General features: G+C 47.1%; 5 non-coding genes and 1 pseudogene across 5 annotated transcripts; 3 read left to right on the top strand and 3 right to left on the bottom strand.

Moving 5' to 3' along the window:
- Nucleotides 1–5999: 5999 nt before the first annotated feature.
- Nucleotides 6000–6163, bottom strand: LOC137904162 (U1 spliceosomal RNA). Its single transcript, XR_011105805.1, has one exon. It is a non-coding gene; the product is annotated as a U1 spliceosomal RNA (small nuclear RNA).
- A 495-nt stretch (nucleotides 6164–6658) lies between these two features.
- Nucleotides 6659–6822, bottom strand: LOC137904164 (U1 spliceosomal RNA). The gene has a single exon (XR_011105807.1). It is a non-coding gene; the product is annotated as a U1 spliceosomal RNA (small nuclear RNA).
- A 495-nt stretch (nucleotides 6823–7317) lies between these two features.
- LOC137904163 (U1 spliceosomal RNA) lies at nucleotides 7318–7481 on the bottom strand. The gene has a single exon (XR_011105806.1). It is a non-coding gene; the product is annotated as a U1 spliceosomal RNA (small nuclear RNA).
- A 4851-nt stretch (nucleotides 7482–12332) lies between these two features.
- On the top strand, nucleotides 12333–12470 carry LOC137904156 (U1 spliceosomal RNA; annotated as a pseudogene).
- Nucleotides 12471–12991: 521 nt separating this feature from the next.
- On the top strand, nucleotides 12992–13155 carry LOC137904165 (U1 spliceosomal RNA). Its single transcript, XR_011105808.1, has one exon. It is a non-coding gene; the product is annotated as a U1 spliceosomal RNA (small nuclear RNA).
- A 495-nt stretch (nucleotides 13156–13650) lies between these two features.
- Nucleotides 13651–13814, top strand: LOC137904155 (U1 spliceosomal RNA). Its single transcript, XR_011105803.1, has one exon. It is a non-coding gene; the product is annotated as a U1 spliceosomal RNA (small nuclear RNA).
- Nucleotides 13815–19105: the final 5291 nt, after the last annotated feature.

Raw genomic sequence — 19105 nt, 5'->3', positions numbered from 1 at the left:
CAGAGCGGGGAAGTGGGCGTGGAGAGCGGCACAGCCGTGACACAATCAGAGCAGCCCTCGGTTTACCTATATTACAGGGGGGAGGCCGTTTTAGGCCACTCGTGGCGAGAACATTGAAGAGACAACTCAGTTGATGCTTTCAATATGTTTTGCTCTTGCATTCAGGTAAGGTCCATTAGTTACCGTGTGACGTAAGATAACTGTCAATGACTACTTAAAGACCTAACTTTGCGTGCCTGCGCATTACGCATAAGAAAAAATTAAAAGCTAAAGATGAGAGGCACGTGCGCGCGGTTTTACGCAGCGGGGCATTTATGAGGCGCCATGAAAAGAGAACTTATAATTTTAATTAACTGTATTAAAATAGCATCCAGAAATAGCTTCCAGATTAGCCGAGGCCTATCGGACCAGAGTTCGACACCCCTTGTCGAACTCTGTGGTCCTATGATCGAAAGGTTGGCGGTTCGATTCCCGGCTCCGGCACATGTGTCCGCTGTCGTTGTGTCCTTGGGCAAGACACTTCACCCACATTGCCTTTGTGAATGTTGTGAATGTCGGTGGTGGTCAGGAGGGCCGATGGCGCAAATCGGCATCCTCACTCCTGTCAGTCTGCCCCGGGGCAGCTGTGGCTAGTAGCTTCACCACCAAGTACGGTGTGAATGAATAATGCACAATGTGAAGCGTCTTTGGGTGCCTAGAAAAGCGCTCTGTAAAATCAAGCATTATTATTATTATTATATAAAATTCATATCAGCATTGTGCCATAATAGAACAGCACATTCACCGCTAATACTTCAAATCCCATAATGCTCTGCTCTTGTTTTGAAACTTTTAATTATTTTTCTAAATTATTATTCTTTTATTTGGTCCATGTATAGTCGAAGTATACAACAGTGGCAGAGATGGAAGCCCAACTTGGAAAAACCTTATGCGGAGGCTCAACCTCCTGCAGGGGCTCAAGCGGATGCGGAGGCTCGACCGGATGCAGAGGCTCGACCGGATACACCGGCCTTTCTTGGGCCTGAGGAGGAGCTTTGTCCTGCCCTGGAAAGACAGGTGTGATACTGCCTAAATTTAAAGATGCTGGAAGCCATCAGCGCTTAATGAGTAAACCTGTAAAATGTCTTCAACTTGAAACAGATAACTCATTTTGTGGACGCACGCCGTATGTGTCGGAGGATGAGACTGGGGAAATCAGTGAGGTGCCCATGTCTCAGCAACGGTAAGTGAAGTGGCTTCATCAATGAGTAAAGAATTGCATTGGAAACAACGTTCCCTCAAAGCTGCACGCGTGCGCAAATGCGCTGATGCGGTCTTCGGGCAGCGAAAATCTCGGCTGCGCACAAAAACAAAATCCAACCTGAAGTAACTAATTACTTTTTTCACAGAAAGGCTCCGTGGATGAAAAGGAGGTTCTGGAGGGAAATAATGTTCGTCACTTGACCAAGCTTCAAGATAAAGAATTTGTTTCAGTTTGCTTTTGTTATGTGTGTGTTTATTAAAAGTTCAAATTTCAAATACTTGGACTTCATTTGTCTATGATCTTAGCATTGAAATGTTTAACTGTGGGCAAAAAGAGGGACAGTTGATGCTTGAGAGACGAGGTCAGAGGGAAAAGACTTGGATGGTTTGGACATATCCAGAGGAGAGCTCGGGTGCCGCGTCGGTAGGAGGATGCTGAGGATGGAACTGCCAGGGAACAGGGCTGGCACAGAAGACGCACCGGAATCCAGCCGGAGGACGTCGGCAGGGAGGTTCTGCAGGGGAGACGTCACGACAAAAAGAGAGGAAGGATCATGTACGGGAGGGGCGGTCAACACCTGCCGTAGATGCCCTGTCTCAGGTTTCAGGTCTGCACCTGCATGATAAGCCAAATGGGGTCAAAGGTGCAACTTGTAGGTCGGGCCACTTTCCCCGTCCAGTTCCCTAAAATGTGATTTCGTGTGTCAGACGGTAAGACCGTAACGCATCTGTCAATAAACAATGTTTGAAGGGCAATGAGCTGTTGTGAAGCGAATGTACAATAAGAATGAGTCAAACATCATTTATACTTCATATTATTAAAGTATTTGGATTCTGATATTGTGTCAATTCCAAGCACGTGATGTAGAAGCCCTGGCTCCGGCTTCAGGCCAGCAGCTGCATGATAAGCCAAATTAGGCCCAAAAAGCAGACGGCGTGCGCCCATGTCAAAGGTCGTTGAAAGACCATCTTCTAGGTTGACTGTATTTGTACTGTAATACATGCTACTGATTGACTGTACTTCAACATTCTATCTAATAAATATATTCATCATCAGGTAGACGGTAGAATACATCTAAAGTCATATTTGGTTACTACAGTGTCACGAGCTGAGCGCTAACCCAAACACTGATCACGGCTCACAGGCGGGTCGTAGCCCTTGGTGCCTGGTACCGCTGCGTCCGGCTCAATGAGTAGATGTCAGCTGATGCCTCGTTTGCCCCCGAGGTCAAAGGTCACGTTTAACAACCACCTAATACGCTCCGTTCTGGTTTTTCGCGAAGCCGTTCCCCATCATAGAGACAAGTGACCGATTTGATTCGACTCGTCTCGATCTGCCGTTGCAGATAGACCCGTTTGTCCCGGTACACGTTTTCTGTGCATGGGGTGAACAGAGGGAATCTTAGGCCCAAAGCCTGCCGCCAGTTCCGTTTTTTTGCACGTCGCGAAGCCGTGCCCCGTCGTAGCGCCGCCACCATTCTATTCGCCTCGATTCGCTCTTGTTGTTTGATGTGCTGTTTTCCCCGGTTCTCCTTTGCAAAGTGAAACCTTGCTCCGAAACAACCGAGACAGGGGGACGCTGCTGTAGGCCATGCCCAGGAAGGTGCACTGCGCGAGGGGTAGATTTAGGGGCCCGTTGGGTCACTTTCTGGGAACCCAGAACGTCGCGGGAAGCAGTGATGCTGATGAAATGTCACATTTCTGTTTTAGGTATGATTTCATCAACTCGACCCATTCAGTCATTGTATATTTATCAGTACTATCACCTCTGAAAATAATAGGTTCCTTTTCAGCATTCACAATGACAGTGGGTTTATACTCGCCAAGCGTATTCACAACACTGCTAGGCTGAGCGTGTGAGCTATGTGCACCGTGCTGCACGCCACCCACATGATATGTTGGAACATCAGTGTGGTTAGCTCCACCAACAGCACCACTGGACACGAGTGTGGCCGCAATAGACTCTCCGATCGGTGAGCCTAATCTTGTGATCATATCAGTAAGCTGGCAACATGTGTCATCCTGTCCACTAGGTGTTGAATGATGTGGTCCGTTCTGTGACCTCTGCGGCATAGGTGATCTTAACGGGTCCTGTCCCAACTCACACCCCCCAGCCCTCGCAGGCAACACAGGTGAAGCAGCCACATTCATCCCAACCAACCCTCTCGATTGTGAATGACCCCCGATACTCATGCCCCTCCCAAAAGAGAAGAGTTTAGCATCAGAATTATCATTAAGCTTAAACTTGCCAGCCATGTTATCATGAAAAAAAGAGAGAAAAAAAACAAGGAAACAAAAACAAAAACAGACTGATTAAATTTTCAAACCTTCAAATGAAAATATTCTCAGAATCCAGATTTTTTTTTCTTTCTGCAGTCAGCAAACGAACAGTCCTGAGTACCTGACCATAATTAAACAGTAGCACAACCAGCATCCACGCAATCCACACAGTCCCCCTCCTCAGGCGATCTGCATCAAGCTGATCTGGAGATCTGGGTCTCGGCACCAGTGTAACGTGTGTGAATTGCAGGCTGGTGACGGTGATGCAGGACAGAAGTCCGAGAGCCTTTACTCGTTGCATTTATTCTGGTCAGAACAACAGAAAAACATTCATGTGAATCTGACCAGCTGCATGTCCAAATCTCCAACATGACACGCAACTCTGTTGGAGGCTAGTGATGTGTGCAGACACCTGGTCATGCAGCTACGAAATATGACCAGTAGGAGGCGCCACACACCACACAAATATGCACAGGATTTATTTTGTTCAAAATTCTAACAGGCTCAATTCTGACTCTGTTACACTGGCCGTCTGGGAATGCCTGGGTCTGGGGACGGCCCCGACCTTCAACATGCTGCGCTCCTCAGTGGCAACTTATGCGTGTCATGATTCTGTCTCCCTGATAGTTTTCTCTGTCTGAGCTGGAGCAGGAGTGGCAGCCCTGCGCAGCTGATTCCAATCGGGCCTCGTCTCCTCACTCGCACCATAAAGACTCGGGCCTTCGCTCCGCACCTCGCCAGAGTGTCAGCGTCTCCCAGAGCTCCTAACTCGACGTGCTCATCGGCTACTTGGCTCCCCGTCACAGCCTGTTTCCTGTCGTCACCGTGGCAGTTCTACAGAGCCTCCTCGCCAACGTCCTCGAACCTTCTGAAGTCACTGTTTTCTGGCGGATCATTAAAGACCAGCTATAACCTGCATCCGGTGTTGTGCCTGTTTAGAGCGCCCAGTCGGCCCAGCCCCCGTGACAATGCGAGACAACTTTTCATGTTCTTTCGCGTCTGGAAAGCAACAGATTGCGGTGAAAAGTTAATTACACGTGTTATTGGCCTTATTCCTGCAGGCCAAGCGCCAGCTGGGTGGCAAAGCTTATAAGAAGGTGGTGACATCCATGTGTCACGACGAACACATGGCAAAAAGATTTTATCAAGGTTCTGAAGCGACCTCAATCGATGCCAAGCCTGTTAATCTTGTGGTGTCTTGCCAACATTGTCAATGCCGAGCGTTGACAATGTTGGCAATCAACACATACGCAGCGAAGAACAAAAAACGCAGGTCACAAAAAAGCTTCGGAGGATCGAGGACCTGAAGAAGACTCGTCATCGGGCCAGAAGAAGCTGGACGGGCAGTACGGTAGCAGGTTCCCCTCTACAGGGGAAGCTCAGTTACCAAAAAACACAAAGTGGTAAATGGACTGCACTTATATATCGCTTTTTGTGGTGAAACATGTACCGCTGTGTGTAGATTTAATTGACTAAACATGCGCTATAATACTTTCATCTTGTGTTCAGAACCAGCTACTTATCACCGGTAACTGACACGACTTCTCCCCGCAGCGCCACGGCGCTTTAACAGTCAAGCCCTGAGTGTAGAGTGGGTTGTTCCACTGCACGAAACTGGACGGTCATTGGATAAATGCTAGGCTTTGTCCCGCCCTTCTGCGTCTCTGGGGCTTGATGCTCTGCCTGCGGTGGAATCCATTGTTGATTGGCAGTGAAATAAGTGAATCGGCAATCTTGAAGTATAAAACACTCGAACAAGTTTTTCATTCCGTTGTTCTTAACTGAGTCGGAGATTTTACCGATCCCCAGCGACTTTGTCTTTGCTGCAAATAGGATAAAATAGTGGAAATTTGCAAGTGAAATTGTGTAAACAAATGAAGCAGCGTGACAACTAAGTGTCTCCGGGGGGGTCATGTGACCTGTGGGCACTACATATTGTAAAGTGATACGTTATGAAAAAGGTTGCTGACAAACATCAGTCAGCATTTAGCTTTTGTCTTCTCACGTACCGCGTGGAAAGGGGGGCAGGCCAGTGTACTTCCTCTGTGGAGCAACTCGAGCCTGCTCTGTCGAGGGAGCAGTTGTTCCCTCGCCTGCCGAGGTTGGTTCCCCCAATGTCATGTGACCCGATTGTAATCTTCCCTCAACGTATGGATTAGGGGAGAGCGCAAATGCAGTCCCCCGCTACCAGAAGTTATTGCACAATGTATAGCTAGTTTTCATGCAGTTTCTGTGACAGAGAGGGGGAAATAATCTCAGCAATCACTCAAAAGTTAAAAGTCCAAATGCGCTGTCCAATCACCAGCATCAAGACGGTGCAGTTGTCAGACACTCCCCACCCCTGCTTCTCAGGTGATTCAGCACACCTTTTCTCTCACGAGGACAGTGGAAGTCCACCGAGTGAACTCAGCCCTGCACGGCAGGCAGGGATCTGTCCTACACGCAACCCGATTTTAATTTTCCTTCAACAGACGGACCAGGGGAGAGCGCGAACGCAGTCCCCCACTACCAGAAATTATGCAGTCGAGATTCCCACGTGTGGGGAATTCGCAGAAGTCAGCACAGCCGCAGTGCAATGGCGTAGCCTCGTCCTGGGCAAACCACCTTGGTGATCATGGTATCGCCCCTGCCAGGTAAGTATGCCTCGGAACAGTCGGCCAAAGCGGCATCCTTCCCACACACAGCGCCCTGCCCTGTGGCGCAAGCAATATGATTCGCAAAAGGCATTCCGGATGAAGCAGCCACATCGTTTGATATTCAAAAACGCAGCTCAAAAGTCTTCGGTTTGTGTGGGCAACAAGTTTTATCCATTTTGGTCACTTTTGCAGTCATTCCTTTCTCCATTACATACATAAATTGCACAATGTATAGCTAGTTTTGACGCAGTTTCTGTGACAGAGAGGGGGAAATAATCTCAGCAATCACTCAAAAGTTAAAAGTCCAAATGCGCTGTCCAATCACCAGCATCAAGACGGTGCAGTTGTCAGACACTCCCCACCCTTGCTTCTCAGGTGACTCAGCACACCTTTTCTCTCACGAGGACAGTGGAAGTCCACCGAGCGAACTCAGCCCCGCACGGAAGGCAGGGATCTGCCCTACATGCAACCCGATTTTAATTTTCCCTCAACAGATGGATCAGGGGAGAGCACGAACGCAGTCCCCCACTACCAGAAATTATGCAGTCGAGACTCCCACGTGCGGGGAATTCGCAGAAGTCAGCACAGCCGCAGTGCAATGGCGTAGCCTCGTCCTGGGCAAACCACCTTGGTGATCACAGTATCACCCCTGCCAGGTAAGTATGCCTTGGAACAGTCGGCCAAAGCGGCATCCTTCCCACACACAGCGCCCTGCCCTGTGGCGCAAGCAATATGATTTGCAAAAGGCATTCCGGATGAAGCAGCCACATCGTTTGATATTCAAAAACGCAGCTCAAAAGTCTTCGGTTTGTGTGGGCAACAAGTTTTATCCATTTTGGTCACTTTTGCAGTCATTCCTTTCTCCATTACATACATAAATTGCACAATGTATAGCTAGTTTTGACGCAGTTTCTGTGACAGAGAGGGGGAAATAATCTCAGCAATCACTCAAAAGTTAAAAGTCCAAATGCGCTGTCCAATCACCAGCATCAAGACGGTGCAGTTGTCAGACACTCCCCACCCCTGCTTCTCAGGTGATTCAGCACACCTTTTCTCTCACGAGGACAGTGGAAGTCCACCGAGTGAACTCAGCCCTGCACGGCAGGCAGGGATCTGTCCTACATGCAACCCGATTTTAATTTTCCTTCAACAGACGGACCAGGGGAGAGCGCGAACGCAGTCCCCCACTACCAGAAATTATGCAGTCGAGATTCCCACGTGTGGGGAATTCGCAGAAGTCAGCGCAGCCGCAGTGCAATGGCGTAGCCTCGTCCTGGGCAAACCACCTTGGTGATCATGGTATCGCCCCTGCCAGGTAAGTATGCCTCGGAACAGTCGGCCAAAGCGGCATCCTTCCCACACACAGCGCCCTGCCCTGTGGCGCAAGCAATATGATTTGCAAAAGGCATTCCGGATGAAGCAGCCACATCGTTTGATATTCAAAAACGCAGCTCAAAAGTCTTCGGTTTGTGTGGGCAACAAGTTTTATCCATTTTGGTCACTTTTGCAGTCATTCCTTTCGCCATTACATACATAAATTGCACAATGTATAGCTAGTTTTGACGCAGTTTCTGTGACAGAGAGATCAAGACTGGAACCAGACGGTTCCAAGTTTGTCTCAACCGACAAGAGGGAGTAGTACAGCATATCCCAAGCTCTATCCAGTTGGGTGCATTCAGGGGTACAGTCTTCTATTCGGGGCAGCCGAAAGAATGCAGGAAATGTGGCGGTCTGGACCATCTGGCGGCTGCATGTACAAGGAGTTTCTGCAAAAACTGTAAAGCATCGGATCATACATCAGCGCAATGCTCAACCCCTCTTAAATGTAACCTCTGCTCCTCAGTTGATCATCGCTTCAGAGACTGTCCACAAGCCTATTCTAATCGGCTGAAGTCATTCATAGGACAAATAGCAACACCATCAAGCCAGATCTTGAGGGCTGATGAACCTGAGGGCAGCCAGACCCTAGTGTCAGACAGTAATGCACTTCCGCAGCCATCAGGCACGACTATTCTACGGCAAAGTGAGGAACTGCCACCTGATGAGGGGGTGGAGGCAATTTTAGACTGGAGTGCGGAACCTCCGGGTGAGGGCATTGTTGTGTCCAATTACGACATGACCTCAATGGAGACCACCGACATCTTGGAACCGGTGGGCTCTCCCCAGGATACTGGGGCAAGCGCTCACGTGGAGAAGTTACCGATGATGTGCCATGACCATGATAAAATCTTGGACATTTTGATAGCTAACCTCCCCGCCTCCCGAGGTGCCGCAAATCCACCGCAACCACAGAAGCCTCACCAGGAGTCCTCGGGGGGAAAGGCCGGGGTACTGCCGCCCATACCATCTTCCAGACCAGCGCCAACGGATTCGCAGGCGAAGAAACGGCAACAGGAGTCGCCCACATCAGGGGAATCTTCTCCCTTACCCCACCGTGATGCGTCTTCAGCGGATTGGTCAGTTTCATCACCCACATCACAGCCGTTTTTGGAACCTAATGATGTGGCTGCCTTCTCCTCAACGACCCTCATCAAAGACATGACCCTACAGACAGACTATGTGCGGGTTAAGAAAAAGAAGGTAAAGTAGATGCCACAAAAAAGTTGTTTGAGAATACCTTTGCCTCCCCACACCTTTTGTCATGACACATCTCTCTATTGCATCTCTGAATACAAGAGGACTAAATGACCCTGTGAAATGTCAGTCAGCCTTCACGTTTTTACATTCTGAGCCGAATGACATTTTTCTCCTTCAGGAATGTCATTTATCATATAGGGACAACTACAAATTTTTTGCAGATAGGTGGCATTATGGTCAATCAGCATGGTCAGGAGACAACAAAAACAGGGCATCTGGGGTTGCTGTATTGTTTAGAGGGCAGGATTTTATTATCCAAAAGGTGCAGAATATATTAGACGGAAGGCTTCTTTGTGTGGATGTTGTATGGAACAATGTTCCTTTAAGGATAATTAATGTCTATTCTGTAATTCTTCAAGCTCGCCTGGAAATCATAAAAGCAATACAGCCACTCCTTATATGTAGTAGAGAGGTCATCCTGGGTGGAGACTTTAATTGCCTATTGGACAAGAAGGACAGACTAACTAACACAACAGTGAGGTTGGACTCCAGTTCCGAAGCCTTAAGTAGTCTGGTGCAAGATTTTAAATTGGTAGACACCTTTCGCACAATAAACCCCCATGTACCTGGGTACACTTGGACCAATGGGAAAACTCACTCAAGATTAGACTTTTTATTCATATCAAAGAGGCTGCTGGTTGCTGATGCCTCAGTGATGCCGGTATTCTTCTCCAATCATGCAAAAATTGACTGTTCTCTGGGGTTTAAGAGCAGATTGAACAAGGGTAAAGGCTTATGGAAGCTGAATGTATCCTTGCTGCAAGACCCGGGGGTGATCAATAGATTCAGGGACAAATTTCACATGTGGTCCTCTCTGCAGTTTGCCTTTGATTCAGTTGGAGAATGGTGGGATGAAGTGAAAGTGAGAACCAAGAGCTTCTTCGTCAATGAAGGGAGGAAGGCAGCCAAGAAAAGGCGCTTTGTACTTAAGAAACAGCAGGCAAAGTTACAGCGACTTTATACCATGTCGCAACTTGGTTTTGATGTTGTGGAAGCTATAATAGAGCTAAAGAGAGAGATGTTACACCTAGCTTCAGAGGCCAGCCGTGGTTTATTAACACGCAGCAGGATTAATCACATGGAGGTTAATGAGAAATGCTCACGGTATTTTTTTAGGAAATTAGCTCGACCTAGAAATACAATTGAAGCTTTAAATGATAAAGATGGTAGAATGCAAACTGATATAAAGGATATGCTGAGCTGTGTGCATACCTTCTACCAAGACCTATATTCAGGGGAAGAGGTGGATGAAGCATCTGTGGCAAATCTCCTCTCTAACATAGATAAGAATGTGATCGACTATAAGGTACAACTCGATCGTGACCTATCTATGTATGAACTGACAATGGCGCTGGAGAGTATGCAGAACAATAAGGCCCCAGGGGCAGATGGTTTGCCCAAAGAATTTTATATCACCTTCTGGGAAGAATTGAAGGCCCCCTTGCTGTCAATGTATAATGAGAGTTTATTACAAGGAAGTCTACCGCCTTCACTGAGAGATGGCATAATCTCACTTTTGTATAAAAAGGGAGACAAAAAAGAAGTCAAGAATTGGCGCCCACTTACTCTGCTCGGGGTGGACCGTAAGATTCTGGCAAAGGCATTATTTCTCCGCATCCAGAAAGTTGCAGATAAAATAGTGGGCAAAGAACAAACTTGCTCAGTACCAGGAGGGGCTATGAGTGATAGCTTGGCCCTAGTTAGAGACTGCTACCTTTACGCTATGGACAGAAGACCACCACTATGCATTGCAGCCCTTGATTTAGAGAAAGCCTTTGATAAAATAAACCACACTTATTTAAAAGAAGTTTTGGTTTGCTTTGGATTTGGCCCACGAATACGAGCCTGGGTAGATTTGTTATACTCTGATTGCACTAGCAGAATAAGTGTAAATGGTCATATTACTGAACCATTTAAGGTTCAATCAGGAGTTAGACAAGGATGTCCTTTATCTGCCATGTTATTCATCTTAGCCATCGAACCACTGGCCTGTGCAATTAGGAAGGACACGTCTATCCGTGGCCTCCTTGTTCCAGGCAGTAGTGGAAAAGAAGCAAAACTGACTTTATATATGGATGATATCACATTATTATGTACAGAAAACAGGTCAGTGTTTAATACCATTCAGTGGTGTGACTGTTTTGCTCTGGCAGCTGGGGCAAAACTGAATAGGTCTAAGAGTGAGATGCTCTATCTCAATTGGCATGAAGAAAAATTTGCATTAGGACTTGTCATAAAGAGAGAACGATTGAAAGTCTTGGGAATACAGATCGGAAAGGATATGGAAAACCTAAATTGGGAAAATAGACTTCCAGCTATAAAAGGGAAACTCTTACAGTGGGAAGACAGAGACCTTAGCTTTACGGGAAAGGTTCTTGTTGTTAAGTCAGAGATTCTGGCCTCCCTGACTTTTCTGGCAGCAACCTTGCCAGTTCCTAGGTCCTTCCTCACAGCCTTGACAAGGACTATGTTTCAATTTATATGGAGTTCTCACCAAGAGCATGTTAAAAGAGATATTATGTACAAGCCCTTGGATAAAGGTGGAAAAGCAGTTCCAGAACTTGGCGTGAAATTGGAAGCCTTGTTTTTAACGCCAATATTAAATGCGGTCTTAAGTGATAAGAACACCAGTCTCTGGACATACTTTGCAAAATTTTGGGTTGGCCAAAACATTTTGTCCAGAGTGGGTGGAAGACTCCCTCTTAGTACTCCACATGCTGAAACACTATATGATAAGGCTATTACTATTCTAAAACGAGCCAATCTTGGAAAGTGTTCAAAAGAGTTTGCAAAGAGAGAAGTTATTGAAGAGAGTTTGTCAGCCCGGACATTACGCTTAACACCTGTGCAAACTTTAACAACAACAAAATGTATTCAAGTGTGGAAAAATGTAAACTCCCCCTTTCTTTTGAACACACATAAGGATCTGGCCTGGAAGGTGGTGCATGATCGTATGCCAACACGAGCCTTTCTTAAGAAAAGACGATGCTCTAGGTCTGCCAAATGTCCAAGGTTGAACTGTTTTAATGACGAGAATGTGAGCCACATGTTTTGGTACTGCTCCTTTGCCCGGAAAGTGTGGACAATCCTAAAGCTGTGGTTATCGGAGCTCTATAGAGAACCAAATGAAAAAGATATTTTATATGGTGACTTTGACCCAGGCGATTGTGAAAAATGTGAAAGATGGTGGGCTGTCATTAATTGTATCAAAGAAGGGATGTGGAAGGGTAGAAATTTACTAGTATTCAAGAAATTTTATTTATCCCCAGAATCAGTTGTAAAAGCAGGACTTTCAACTGTTAATGATTATATTCTTAGAGATAAGGCAAAGTTTGATGCTGCAGAACTAAGAAAGTTGTGGAAATTGGGGAATGTTTTAATGAGCAAGTTAGTGTTGACACGGTGAGCTCAATGACGTTTAAAAATGTATTTCTTTTTTACTTGTTGATGAAAATGTGATTAATATTATGCAAATGTGATATTGTACTTTGAAGATGTCCTGTGGTTTGTTTGCCCGATAATTAATAAAGCCCCTAAAAAGTGAAAAAGTGGTTTGCCCAGGACGAGGCTACGCCATTGCACTGCGGCTGTGCTGACTTCTGCGAATTCCCCACATGTGGCAATCTCGACTGCATAATTTCTGGTAGTGGGGGACTGCGTTCGCGCTCTTCCCTGGTCCGTCTGTTGAAGGAAAATTAAAATCGGGTTGCATGTAGGACAGATCCCTGCCTGCCGTGCAGGGCTGAGTTCGCTCGGTGGACTTCCACTGTCCTCGTGAGAGAAAAGGTGTGCTGAGTCACCTGAGAAGCGGGGGTGGGGAGTGTCTGACAACTGCACCATCTTGGTGTTGGTGAAAGGAAATGTGTCCAGATGCTGGTGATTGGACAGCGCGTTTGGACTTTTAACTTTTGAGTGATTGCTGAGATTATTTCCCCCTCTCTGTCACAGAAACTGCGTCAAAACTAGCTATACATTGTGCAATTTATGTATGTAATGGAGAAAGGAATGACTGCAAAAGTGACCAAAATGGATAAAACTTGTTGCCCACACAAACCGAAGACTTTTGAGCTGCGTTTTTGAATATCAAACGATGTGGCTGCTTCATCCGGAATGCCTTTTGCAAATCATATTGCTTGCGCCACAGGGCAGGGCGCTGTGTGTGGGAAGGATGCCGCTTTGGCCGACTGTTCCAAGGCATACTTACCTGGCAGGGGCGATACTGTGATCACCAAGGTGGTTTGCCCAGGACGAGGCTACGCCATTGCACTGCGGCTGCGCTGACTTCTGCGAATTCCCCACATGTGGGAGTCTCGACTGCATAATTTCTGGTAGTGGGGGACTGCGTTCGTGCTCTCCCCTGATCCATCTGTTGAGGGAAAATTAAAATCGGGTTGCATGTAGGGCAGATCCCTGCCTTCCGTGCGGGGCTGAGTTCGCTCGGTGGACTTCCACTGTCCTCGTGAGAGAAAAGGTGTGCTGAGTCACCTGAGAAGCAAGGGTGGGGAGTGTCTGACAACTGCACCGTCTTGATGCTGGTGATTGGACAGCGCATTTGGACTTTTAACTTTTGAGTGATTGCTGAGATTATTTCCCCCTCTCTGTCACAGAAACTGCGTCAAAACTAGCTATACATTGTGCAATTTATGTATGTAATGGAGAAAGGAATGACTGCAAAAGTGACCAAAATGGATAAAACTTGTTGCCCACACAAACCGAAGACTTTTGAGCTGCGTTTTTGAATATCAAACGATGTGGCTGCTTCATCCGGAATGCCTTTTGCAAATCATATTGCTTGCGCCACAGGGCAGGGCGCTGTGTGTGGGAAGGATGCCGCTTTGGCCGACTGTTCCGAGGCATACTTACCTGGCAGGGGCGATACCATGATCACCAAGGTGGTTTGCCCAGGACGAGGCTACGCCATTGCACTGCGGCTGTGCTGACTTCTGCGAATTCCCCACATGTGGGAATCTCGACTGCATAATTTCTGGTAGTGGGGGACTGCGTTCGCGCTCTCCCCTGATCCATACGTTGAAGGAAGATTACAATCGGGTTCCATGACATTGGAGGAATTACCTCGGCAGGCGAGGGAACAACTGCTCCCTCAACAGAGCAGGCTCAAGTTGCTCCACAGAGGAAGTACACTGGCCTGCCCCCCTTTCCACGCGGTACCTGAAAAGACAAAAGCTAAATGCTGACTGATGTTTGTCAGCAACCTTTTTCATAACGTATCACTTTACAATACGTAGTGCCCACAGGTCACATGACCCCCCCGGAGACACTTAGTTGTCATGCTGCTTCATTTGTTTACACAATTTCACTTGCAAATTTCAACTATTTTATCTTATTTGCAGCAAAGACAAAGTCGCTGGGGATCGGTAAAATCTCCGACTCAGTTAAGAACAACGGAATGAAAAACTTGTTCGAGTGTTTTATACTTCAAGATTGCCGATTCACTTATTTCACTGCCAATCAACAATGGATTCCACCGCAGGCAGAGCATCAAGCCCCAGAGACGCAGAAGGGCGGGACAAAGCCTAGCATTTATCCAATGACCGTCCAGTTTCGTGCAGTGGAACAACCCACTCTACACTCAGGGCTTGACTGTTAAAGCGCCGTGGCGCTGCGGGGAGAAGTCGTGTCAGTTACCGGTGATAAGTAGCTGGTTCTGAGCACAAGATGAAAGTATTATAGCGCGTGTTTAGTCAATTAAATCTACACACAGTGGTACATGTTTCACCACAAAAAGCGATATATAAGTGCAGTCCATTTACCATTTACCACTTTGTGTTTTTTGGTAACTGAGCTTCCCCTGCAGAGGGGAATCTGCTACCGTACTGCCCGTCCAGCTTCCCCTGGCCCGATGACGAGTCTTCTCCAGGTCCTCGATCCTCCAAAGCTCTTTTTTGTGACCTGCGTTTTTTGTTCTTTGCCGCGTATGTGTTGATTGCCAACATTGTCAATGCTCGGCATTGACAATGTTGGCAAGACACCACAAGATTAACAGGTTTGGCATCGATTGAGGTTGCTTCAGAACCTTGATAAAATCTTTTTGCCATGTGTTCGTCGTGACACATGGATGTCATCACCTTCTTATAAGTTTTGCCACCCAGCTGGCACTTGGCCTGCAGGAATAAGGCCAATAACACGTGTAATTAGCTTTTCACCGCACTCTGTTGCTTTCCAGACACAAAAGAACATGAAAAGTTGTCTCACATAAGTTGCCACTGAGTTGCGCAGCATGTTGAAGGTCGGGGCCGTCCCCAGACCCAGGCATTCCCAGGCGGCCGGTGTAACAGAGTCAGAATTGAGCCTGTTAGAATTTTGAACAAAATAAATCCTGTACATATTTGTGTGGTTTGTGGCGCCTCCTACTGGTCATATTTCGTAGCTGCATGACCAGGTGTCTGCACACGTCACTAGCCTCCAACAGAGTATTGCGTGTCATGTTGGAGATTTGGACATGCAGCTGGTCAGATTCACATGAATGTTTTTCTGTTGTTCTGACCAGAATAAATGCAACGAGTAAAGGCTGTCGGACTTCTGTCCTGCATCACCGTCACCAGCATGCAATTCACACACGTTACACTGGTGCCGAGACCCGGATCTCCAGATCAGCTTGATGCAGATCGCCTGAGGAGGGGACTGTGTGGATTGTGTGGACGTCCATGAATGCTGGTTGTGCTACTGTTTAATTATGGTCAGGTACTCAGGACTGTTCGTTTGCTGACTGCAGAAAGAAAAAAAATCTGGATTCTGAGAATATTTTCATTTGAAGGTTTGAAAATTTAATCAGTCTGTTTTTGTTTCCTTTTTTTTCTCTCTTTTTTTTTCATGATAGCATGGCTGGCAAGTTTAAGCTTAATGATAATTCTGATGCTAAACTCTTCTCTTTTGGGAGGGGCATGAATATCGGGGGTCATTCACAATCGAGAGGGTTGGTTGGGATGAATGTGGCTGCTTCACCTGTGTTGCCTGCGAGGGCTGGGGGGTGTGAGTTGGGACAGGACCCGTTAAGATCACCTATGCCGCAGAGGTCACAGAACGGACCACATCATTCAACACCTAGTGGACAGGATGACACATGTTGCCAGCTTACTGATATGATCACAAGATTAGGCTCACCGATCGGAGAGTCTATTGCGGCCACACTCGTGTCCAGTGGTGCTGTTGGTGGAGCTAACCACACTGATGTTCCAACATATCATGTGGGTGGCGTGCAGCACGGTGCACATAGCTCACACGCACAGCCTAGCAGTGTTGTGAATACGCTTGGCGAGTATAAACCCACTGTCATTGTGAATGCTGAAAAGGAACCTATTATTTTCAGAGGTGATAGTACTGATAAATATACAATGACTGAATGGGTCGAGTTGATGAAATCATACCTAAAACAGAAATGTGACATTTCATCAGCATCACTGCTTCCCGCGACGTTCTGGGTTCCCAGAAAGTGACCCAACGGGCCCCTAAATCTACCCCTCGCGCAGTGCACCTTCCTGGGCATGGCCTACAGCAGCGTCCCCCTGTCTCGGTTGTTTCGGAGCAAGGTTTCACTTTGCAAAGGAGAACCGGGGAAAACAGCACATCAAACAACAAGAGCGAATCGAGGCGAATCGAATGGTGGCGGCGCTACGATGGGGCACGGCTTCGCGACATGCAAAAAAACGGAACTGGCGGCAGGCTTTGGGTCTAACATTCCCTCTGTTCACCCCATGCACAGAAAACGTGTACCGGGACAAACGGGTCTATCTGCATCGACAGATTGAGACGAGTCGAATCAAATCGGTCACTTGTCTCTATGATGGGGAACGGCTTCGCGAAAAACCAGAACGGAGCGTATTAGGTGGTTGTTAAACGTGACCTTTGACCTCGGGGGCAAACGAGGCATCAGCTGACATCTACTCATTGAGCCGGACGCAGCGGTACCAGGCACCAAGGGCTACGACCCGCCTGTGAGCCGTGATCAGTGTTTGGGTTAGCGCTCAGCTCGTCACACTGTAGTAATCAAATATGACTTTAGATGTATTCTACCGTCTACCTGATGATGAATATATTTATTAGATAGAATGTTGAAGTACAGTCAATCAGTAGCATGTATTACAGTACAAATACAGTCAACCTAGAAGATGGTCTTTCAACGACCTTTGACATGGGCGCACGCCGTCTGCTTTTTGGGCCTAATTTGGCTTATCATGCAGCTGCTGGCCTGAAGCCGGAGCCAGGGCTTCTACATCACGTGCTTGGAATTGACACAATATCAGAATCCAAATACTTTAATAATATGAAGTATAAATGATGTTTGACTCATTCTTATTGTACATTCGCTTCACAACAGCTCATTGCCCTTCAAACATTGTTTATTGACAGATGCGTTACTGTCTTACCGTCTGACACACGAAATCACATTTTAGGGAACTGGACGGGGAAAGTGGCCGGACCTACAAGTTGCACCTTTGACCCCATTTGGCTTATCATGCAGGTGCAGACCTGAAACCTGAGACAGGGCATCTACGTCAGGTGTCGACCGCCCCTCCCGTACATGATCCTTCCTCTCTTTTTGTCGTGACGTCTCCCCTGCAGAACCTCCCTGCCGACGTCCTCCGGCTGGATTCCGGTGCGTCTTCTGTGCCAGCCCTGTTCCCTGGCAGTTCCATCCTCAGCATCCTCCTACCGACGCAGCACCCGAGCTCTCCTCTGGACATGTCCAAACCACCCAAGTCTTTTCCCTCTGACCTCGTCTCCGAAGCATCAACTGTCCCTCTTTTTGCCCACAGTTAAACATTTCAATGCTAAGATCATAGACAAATGAAGTCCAAGTATTTGAAATTTGAACTTTTAATAAACACGCACATAACAAAAGGAAACTGAAACATATTCTTTATCTTGAAGCTTGGTCAAGTGACGAACATTATTTCCCTCCGGAACCTCCTTTTCGTCCACGGAGCCTTTCTGTGAAAAAAGTAATTAGTTACTTCAGGTTGGATTTTGTTTTTGTGCGCAGCCGAGATTTTCGCTGCCCGAAGACCGCATCAGCGCATTTGCAGCTTTGAGGGAACGTTGTTTCCAATGCAATTCTTTACTCATTGATGAAGCCACTTCACTTACCGTTGCTGAGACATGGGCACCTCACTGATTTCCTCAGTCTCATCCTCCGACACATACGGCGTGCGTCCACAAAATGAGTTATCTGTTTCAAGTTGAAGACATTTTACAGGTTTACTCATTAAGCGCTGATGGCTTCCAGCATCTTTAAATTTAGGCAGTATCACACCTGTCTTTCCAGGGCAGGACAAAGCTCCTCCTCAGGCCCAAGAAAGGCCGGTGTATCCGGTCGAGCCTCTGCATCCGGTCGAGCCTCCGCATCCGCTTGAGCCCCTGCAGGAGGTTGAGCCTCCGCATAAGGTTTTTCCAAGTTGGGCTTCCATCTCCGCCACTGTTGTATACGTCGACTATACATGGACCAAATAAAAGAATAATAATTTAGAAAAATAATTAAAAGTTTCAAAACAAGAGCAGAGCATTATGGGATTTGAAGTATTAGCGGCGAATGTGCTGTTCTACTATGGCACAATGCTGATATGAATTTTATATAATAATAACAATGCTTGATTTTATATAGCGCTTTTCTAGGCACCCAAAGACGCTTCACATTGTGCATTATTCATTCACACTGTACTTGGTGGTGGTGAAGCTACTAGCCACAGCGAGGCTGCCAATTTGCGCCATCGGCCCTCCTGACCACCACCAACGTTCACACACATTCACACAGGCAATGTGGGTGAAGTGTCTTGCACACAACGACAGCGGACACAGCCGGGAATCAAACTGCCAACCTTTCGATCATAGGACCACCAGCTCAACCACCTGCACCACCGTCGCCCACAATATATTTCTCGCGGGCAATATATAATTACATGGGCACGCCTCGGACCAGAGTTCGACAAGGGGTGTCGAACTCTGGTCCGATAGGCCTCGGCTAATCTGGAAGCTATTTCTGGATGCTATTTTAATACAGTTAATTCAAATTATAAGTTCTCTTTTCATGGCGCCTCATAAATGCCCCGCTGCGTAAAACCGCGCGCACGTGCCTCTCATCTTTAGCTTTTAATTTTTTGTTATGCGTAATGCGCAGGCACGCAAAGTTAGGTCTTTAAGTAGTCATTGACAGTTATCTTACGTCACACGGTAACTAATGGACCTTACCTGAATGCAAGAGCAAAACATATTGGAAGCATCAACTGAGTTGTCTCTTCAATGTTCTCGCCACGAGTGGCCTAAAACGGCCTCCCCCCTGTAATATAGGTAAACCG

Source organism: Brachionichthys hirsutus, chromosome 14, assembly GCF_040956055.1.
Source record: "Brachionichthys hirsutus isolate HB-005 chromosome 14, CSIRO-AGI_Bhir_v1, whole genome shotgun sequence".
Lineage (NCBI taxonomy): Eukaryota > Metazoa > Chordata > Actinopteri > Lophiiformes > Brachionichthyidae > Brachionichthys > Brachionichthys hirsutus.
Note: the sequence above shows the minus strand (reverse complement) of the source record. Positions and strands in the feature narration are given on the sequence as shown.